The sequence below is a fragment of the Stenella coeruleoalba genome, assembly GCF_951394435.1.
Source record: "Stenella coeruleoalba genome assembly, chromosome: 4".
Classification (NCBI taxonomy): domain Eukaryota; kingdom Metazoa; phylum Chordata; class Mammalia; order Artiodactyla; family Delphinidae; genus Stenella; species Stenella coeruleoalba.
The window spans coordinates 8,228,979-8,237,758 of NC_137149.1; positions in this window are offsets into that span (position 1 = coordinate 8,228,979).

Genomic DNA, 8,780 nt, shown 5'->3' on the forward strand with positions numbered 1-8,780 from the left:
TTTCTTTTTCTGTAGTTTCTAGTTTCATGCCATTGTGGTCAGAAAAGATGCTTGAAATTATTTCTATACTCTTAAATGTGTTGAGGCTCATTTTTTGCCCTAGTATGTGGTCATTCCTAGAGAATGTTCCACGTGTACTTGAAAAGAATGTGTATTTTTGGGTTTTTTGCATGTAATGTCCTGGAAATATCAACTAAGTCTAACTGTTCTATTGTATCATTTAGGATCTCAGTTGCCTTATTGATTTTCTGTCTAGAAGATCTGTCCATTGATGTGAGTGGTGTTGAAGTCTCCTACTGTTATTGTATTCCCATCAATTTCTCACTTTATGTCTGTTAGTATTTGTTTTATGCATTTGGCTACTCCTATATTAAGTGCATATATTGATGCGTGTAATATCCTCTTCTTGTATTGATCCCTTTATCATTATATAGTGTCTTTCTTTACCTTTCTTTATAGCATTTGTTTTAAAGTCTGTTTTGTCTGATATGAGTATTGTGACCCCTGCTTTCTTGTTATTTCTGTTTTCATGAAATATCTTTTTCCAGTCCCTCACTTTCCATCTACGTGTGTCCTTTGCCCTAAAGTGGGTCTCTTGTAGGCAGCATATTGTAGGCTCTTGTTTTTTTATCCAGTCTACCACTCTGTGTCTTTTGATTGGAGCAGTTAGTCCATTGACATTTAAGGTAATAATTTTTGATAGATATGTATTGCCAATTTAAATCTTGTTTTCCCATTGATTTTGTATTTGTTCTTTGTTCCTCCTTTCTTTTTCTTTTTCCTTTTGTGGTTTGGTGATTCTCTTTTGTATTATGCTTAGGTTCTCTCATTTTCTGTGTGAATCTATTGTAAGTTTTTGATTTGTAGTTACCCTGTTTCTCAAGTATGTTAACCCCTTCCAATATATCTACTTGCTTTAGACTTGTAGTTATATAGGCTCAAACACATTCTGAAAAAAGTCTACATTTTCTTACTCTCCTCCTCCATATTTTATGTTTTTGATGTCCTCTTTTACATCTTCGTGTTTATCCTTTTGCTGTTCATTGGGGTTATCATTGCTTTCACAGAATTTTTTTAATCTCTTTACTGGCTTATTTAAGTGATTTAATTTCCAAATGTGATTTTTCTTTCCTATAGATTCTTTGCTTTTAGAGAAGACCTTTCAATATTTCTTTTAGGACAGGTTTAGTATTGCTGTATTCTTTTAATTTTTGCTTGTCTGAGAAATTCTTTGCCTCTCCTTCTGATGTAAATGATAATTTTGTTGGGTAGAGTATGCTAGGTTGCAGATGTTTTCCTCTCAGGACTTTGAATATATCTTGCCACTCCCTCTGGCTTGCAACCTTTCTGTAGAGAAATCAGCTGATAGTCTTATAGGGGTTCCCTTGTAATTAACTCTTTGTTTTTCTCTTGCTGCCTTTAGAATCCTCTCTTTATCTTTAACTTTTGCTATTTCAATTATAATATGTTTTGGTGTAGGTTTGTTTGGGTTCATCTTGTTTGGGACACTGTGCTTCCTGAACCTGGATATCTGTTTCCTTCTTTAAGTTTGGGAAGTTTTCAGCCATAATTTCTTTGATTCCCTTTTTCTCTTTCTTCTCCTTCTGGGATCCCAATTATGCATAGATTGGCACAATTTGTATTACCCCATAGGTCTCATGTTGATTTCACTGTGTTTCATTTGTCTTTCTGTCTGCTGTTCTGACTGTGATTTCCATGATTCTATCTTCCAGATCACTTATTCTTTCTTCTGCATTATTCAATCTGCTGTGTATTGCCTTTAGCTCAGCTTTCATCTTGGCAAATTATTTTTTTCTGATTCCTTTTTATAGTTTCTAGTTCCTTTTTACAGTATTCTGCATTTCTATTGATAGCTCTTCTTAATTCCTTCAGTATTTTCATTATCTCCTTTTCAAACTGTGTGTCTATTAGACTGAAGAAGTCTGTTTCATTGTTTATTCTTTCAGGAGATTTCTCTTGATCTTTAATTTAATTGGGAATAGTTGCTCTGCTTCTTTATTTCACTTAAATTTCTCTTACTCTTTGAATTTAGGAGAAACAATTATCTACCCTGGTCTTGGAGGGCTGTTTTTATGTGGGAGCATCCTTGTGTAGCTTGTGTGGTTTTAAAATTTTGGTGTGAGGGCTGTTTTTAGTATGGATGCCTACCGCCTGTTTCCTCAGCATGTGGTGGCCATTATCCACTTGATAGGGAGTGTGCAGATGCGGCAGCTGGCACCCACTCCCAGACCCCATGGCAGTGGTGGTGGCTGGAGCCCAATTCCAGAGCCTACAGTGGTGGGGGCTGGTGCTCACCCAGGGAGCCCATGGCTGTGGCATGTATCTTGTTTTTTTATCCAGTCAGCCACTCTTGTCTTTTAAAATCTTTTTTTTTTAATTTATTTATTTTTGGCTGCTTTGAGTCTTCTTGCTGCGTGCCGGCTTTCTCTAGTTGTAGAGAGTGGGGGCTACTCTTTGTTGTGGTGCACGTGCTTCTCATTGCGGTGGCTTCTCTTGTTGCGGAGCACAGGCTCTAGGCATGCAGGCTTCAGTAGTTGTGGCACACTGTTGCCATTTTGTAAATTGTTTTCTGTCTTGTAGTTCTTTTGTCCCTCATTTCCTCTTTTAGATTTGTTTGTGTTTTGTTAGGTTGTTTTTTAATGTACAGTGACATGTTCTGATTTTCTTTTATGGATACTATAAATGTTTTGTTGGTGGTTACCACGGGGCTTACATAAATCATGTTATAGTTGAAGCAATCTATTTTAAGATAATAATTTAATGTTCAATCACATACGAAAACATTATACTCTTACTTTTCCCTATCCACACTTTGTTATACTTACCACAAATTACATCTTTTTATTTTGTGTATTCATTAACATATTATCATTTTTTTAACTTTTGTCTTAGTTTATATAGTAGTATTAAAAGTGATTTATGCACTACCAGTACAGTATTACAGTATTTTGTATTTATCTGTGTTTTTACTTTTTCATTGAGCTTTCATGTTGCTGTTTAGCTTCATTTTGTTTCAACTTGATTGACTCCCTTTAGCATTTCTTGTAAGGCAGGCCTAGTAGTGATAAACTCCCTCAACTTATGTATATATGTAAAGTCTTAATCTCTCCCTCATTTTTGAAGGACAGTTTTGGTAGATAAAGTATTTTAGCTTGGCAGGGTTTGTTTGTGGGTTTTTTTTTCCTTTCAGCACTTTGAATATACCATCCTACTCCTTTCTGGCCTGGTAGGTTTTACTGAGGAAATTGCTGATAGTCATATGGGCTGTCTTCATCTGTTTGAGCTGAACACCATAGATTGGGTAGATTATAAACTACAAAAATTTATTTCTCACAATTGGGAGGTTGGGAAGTCTAAGATAAAGCCAGAAGAAATGAAGGATGTCCCAGGGTTTTTTTTAATAAGGGCTCTAATGCCATCTATGAGTGTTTTACACTCATGACTTAATTGCCTCCCAAAGGAGCCACCTCCCAATACTATCAAATTGGGAATTAGAATTTCAACATATGAACTGTGAGGTGACACAAACATTTAATCTATAGCATGGGGGTTCCCTCATATCTGAGAGCTGCTTTTCTCTTACTGCTTTCAAAATTATTTTTCTTTGACTTTTGACAATTTGCATATAATGTGTATTAATGTGGATTTCATTAGTTTCATCATATTGGACATTATTACATAACTTTCAATTTATTTCCTTTTGGTGATTGATTTTATTTCTTTTAAAAATTTTTAAATTTTTTATTATTTTTAATTGAAGTATAGTTGATTTAAAATGTCATGTTAGTTTCAAGTATACAGAACAGCAACTCAGTTATACATAAATATATATATATACACACACATATATAGATAGATACAGAGATATACAGATATAGATATGTATTCTTTTTCAGATTCTTTTTCCTTATAGGTTATTATAAAATATTGAGTATAGTTTCCCATGATATACAGAAGGTCTTTCTTGGTTATCTATTTTAGTATACAGTAGTGTGTATGTGTTAATCCCAACCTCCTTATTTATCCCTTCCCTCTTTCCCCTTTGGTAACCATAGGTTTGTTTTCTCTGTCTGTGAGTCTCTTTCTGTTTTGGAAATAAGCTCATTTGTATATATATTTTTTTCCTTAGATTCCACATATAAGTGATATCATATGATATTTGTCTTTCTCTATCTGGCTCAGTTCACTCAGTATGACAATCTCTAGGTCCACCCATGTTACTGCAAGTGGCATTATTTCATTCTTTTTCATGGCTGAGTAATATTCCATTGTATATATGTACCACGTCTTCTTTATCTATTCCTCTGTTGATGGACATTTAGGTTGTTTCCATATCTTGGCTATTGTAAATAGTGCTGCAGTGAACATTGGGGTTCATGTATCTTTTTGAATTATGGTTTTCTCTGGATATATGCCTAGGAGTGGGATTGCAGGATTATGTGGTATCTCTGTCCACATACCACAGGACCAGGCACATAGTAAGCATTCAGTAAATATTTGTGGAAAGAATGAGATGCTGGGCTCTCCATGGGTTCTCTGATTCATCAACATTTCATTTTTTTGCAGCCGTTTTCTTTTGCAGGGTTGTTGGAGGGAAGGGGGTAGGCCTTCTGCAAAGGCTCTTGTCCTTTCTGTTGAATGCTTTGTTCCATTGGGTCAGCCCTGAATTTAGAGTGCTTGGATATGTTTGTAGCCCTGAAGTGGAGAATGGATTCTTCCACAGGGTTGTGTAAGTATCGCTTCCTCAATGGTTTTCTGTACCCCAACCTTCAAATTACCTTTTAAGCACTCTTTTGATACTAATATTTTACCTACGCTGTGTCGTATATGATGTTATTCAAACCTTGAAACAATTCACAGTTAAGATAATGAGACCCAGAGAGGTTGAGTCATTTGCTTAAGGCCACAATAACTAATCAGTGATAGAGCTGAATTGGACATAGGGTTCTCGCCACCTGTGTCATAGGCAGAGGGAAGAATGAATTTCCATTAGGCTGTGACTTGTTGATACCCATGTATGGAGAACTGAGAACTGCAACAGAAGTCTCAGAGTTAGTTATCAGAAAAGTGCTGGGAAGAGCATAAGGGCGATGTGTTCCTTTTTGCCCCGAGATAGTCCTGCACATGAATGTGCCTTTGAGTGTGTCAACTTATTCCTGATCTCTACCCTGAATTTTTTCTAGGGTGTGCTGTAGGTCAGTGACTGCAGTGGTTAATGACTAATTCTTGTATATCCAGGTGGCAGGCAACATTCCTAAATTGGTGTTTGGCTGCACCCTGCAGGTCTGCAAACCTTGTAGTTGCCCAGAGACAGTGACAAAGACATCAACCCATTATTGGATAAGGGATCTTACAAGTGTGCAGCAAAAAGTCCTGGAGAAAGACCCCATTGTGGAGGGCAGATAGCAGGCAGGACATGGCAGGAATCTTCACTCAAATGAATGTTGAATTTTATCAGAAGTTTTTTCTGCATCCTTTCAGATGATCATGTGGTTTTTATTCTTCAATTTGTTAATGTGGTGCATCACACTGATTGATTTATGGATATTAAAATATCCTTGCATCCCTAGAATAAATCCCACTTGATTGTGGCGTAAGATCCTTTTAAGTATTGTTGGATTCAGTTTGCTAGAATTTTGTTGAGGATTTTTTTGTCTGTTTTCATCACTGATATTGGCCTGTAATTTTCTTTTTGTGTGGTGTCTTTGTCTGGCTTTGGTATCAGGGTGATGGTGGCCTTATAGAATGAGTTTGGGGGTGTTCCTTCCTCTGCAGTTTTTTGGAATATTTTCAGAAGGATAGGTGTTATCTCTTCTCTAAATGTTTGATATAATTCACCTTTGAAGCCATCTGGTCCTGGAGTTTTGTTTGTTGGAAGTTTTTAAATCACAGATTCAATTTCAGTACTTGTCATTGGTCTGTTCATATTTTCTATTTCTTACTGGTTCAGTCTTAGGAGATTGTACCTTTCTCAGAATTTGTTCATTTTTTCCATGTTGTCCATTTTATTGGCATATGGTTGCTGTAGTAGTCTCTTATGGTCCTTTGTATTTCTGTGGTGTCCATTGTAACTTCTCCTTTTTTATTTCTAATTTTATTGATTTGGGGCCTCTCCCTTTTTTTCTTGATAAGTCTGGCTAAAGGTTTATCAATCTTGTATATCTTTTCAAAAAGCCAGTTTTTAGTTTCATTGATCTTTTCTATTGTTTTCTTTGTCTCTATTTCATTTATTTCTGCTCTGATCTTTATGACTTCTTTCCTTCTACCAACTTTGGGCTTTATTTGTTCTTCTTTTTCTAGTTGCTTTAGGTGTAAAGTTAGGTTGTCTATTGGATATTTTTCTTCTTTCATGAGGTAAGGTTGTGTCTCTATAAACTTCCCTCTTACAACTGCTTTTGCCACATCCTATAGGTTTTGGATCATTGCGTTTTCATTTTCATTTGTGTCTAGGTATTTTTTGATTTCCTCTTTGATTTCTTCAGTGATCCATTGGTTGTTTAGTCGTATATTATTTAGCCTCCATGTGTTTGTATTTTTACACTTTTTTTTTTTTTTACTGCAGTTGATTTCTAATCTCATAGCATTGTGTTCGAGAAGATGGTTCATATGATTTCAATTCTCTAAAGTTTACCAAAGTTTGCTTTATGGCCCAGCATGTGATCTGTTTTGGAAAATGTTCTATGTGCACTTGGTAAGAATGTTTATTCTGCTGCTTTCAGTTATAAGGTTCTATAAATATCTATTAAATACATCTGGTCTGATGTGTCATTTAAGGCCTGTGTTTCCTTATTGATTTTCTGTCTGGATGATCTGCCCATTGATGTAAGTGGGGTATGATAGTCCCCCACTATTATTGTGTTACTAACAATTTCTCTTTTTATGGCTGTTAGCATTTGCCTATATATTGAGGTGCTCCTATTTTGGATGCATCTATGTTTATAATTGTTCTATCATCTTGGATTGACCCCTTGATCATTATGTAGTGTCCTTCCTTGTCTCTTGTAAGAGTCTTTATTTTAAAGTCTATTTCGTCTGATATGAGTATTGCCACTTCAGCTCTCTTTTGATTTCCATTTGCATGGAATACCTTTTTCCATCCCCTCATTTTCAGTCTGTATGTGTCCCAAGATCTGAAGTGGGCCTCTTATAGACAGCACATATACAGGTCTTGTTTTTGTATCCATTCAGTCAGTCTGTGTCTTTTGGCTGAAGCATTTAATCCATTGACATTTAAGGTAATTATTGATATGTATGTTCTTGTTGTCATTTTGTTAATTGTTTTATGTTTGTTTTTGTAGGTCTTTTTTCTTCCCTTCCTCTTTTGTTCTCTTCTGTTGTGATTTGATGACTATCTTTAGTGTTGTGTTTGGTTTCTTTTTTTTGTTTTTGTGTGTATATCTATTGTAGATTTTTGGTTTGCAGTTACTATGAGGTTTTGATATTGCAGTCTATATATATATACAAGATTATTTTAAGTTGCTGGTCTCTTAAATTCAAATGCATTTCACATATCCTGCATCTGTCCTCTGGTCTTCTCACGTTTGCTGCTTTTGATATCATATTCGTATGTGGATGATTTCCTACCTTTACTGTCTGTTTGCCTTTACTGGTGACTTTCCCATTTCATAATTTTCTTGTTTCTAGTTGTGGCCTTTTCTTTTCCATCTAGAGAAGTTCCCTTATCATTTGTTGTAAAGCTGGTTTGGTGGTACTGAATTCTCTTAGCTGTTGCTTTTCTGTAAAGCTTTTGATTTCTCCATCAAATCTGAAGGAGAGACTTGCTGGGTAGAATATTCTTGGTTGTAGGTTTTTCCTTTCATCTCTTTAAATATGTATGCCACTCCCTTCTGGCCTGCAGAGTTTCTGCTCAAAAATCAGCTGATAGCTTTATGGGGATTCCCTTGTATGTTATTTATTGCTTTTCCCTTGTTACTTATAATATTTTTTCTTTGTTTTTAATTTTTGTCAGTTTGATTAACATGTGTCTCAGTGTGTTCTTCCTTGGGTTTATCCTGTATGTGGCTTTCTGTGCTTCCTGGACTTGGGTGACTGTTTCCTTTCCCATGTTAGGGAAGTTTTTGGCTATTACCTATTCAAATATTCTTTCAGACCTTTTTTCTCTCTATTCTCCTTCTATGACCACTATAATGAGAAATGTTGTCCCAGTGGTCTCTTAGACTGTGCTCATGTCTTTTCATTCTTTTTTCTTTATTTTGTTCTACAGCAGTGATTTCCACCAGTCTGTCTTCCAGCTCACATCACATCACATCACATTTGTTCTTCTGCCTCATTATTCTACTTGTTGATTCCTTCTAGTGTATTTTTCATTTCAGTTACTTTATTGTTCATCTCTGCTTATTTGTTCTTTAAAGCTTCTAGCTCTTCATTAAACATTTCTTGTAACTTCTTGGTCTGTGCCTCCATTCTTTTTCTGAGATCTTGGATCATTTTTACTATCTTTACTCTGAATTCTTTTCCTGGTAGATTGTCTATCTCCACTTCACTTAGTTGTTCTTCTGGGGTTTTATCTAGTTCTTTTGTCTGGAATATAGTTCTCTGCTGTCTGATTTTGTCTATCTTTCTGTGTTTGTGGCCCCTGTTCCTCAGTCTGTAGGACTGTAATTCTTCTTGGTTCTGCTGTCTGCCCCCTGGTGGATGAAGTTGGTCCAGGGGCTTGCGGAGGCTTCCTGGTGGGAGGGACCTGTGTCTTCCCACTGGTGGGTGGGAAGCTGGGTTTTGTCCCTCTGAGGGGCAGGGCA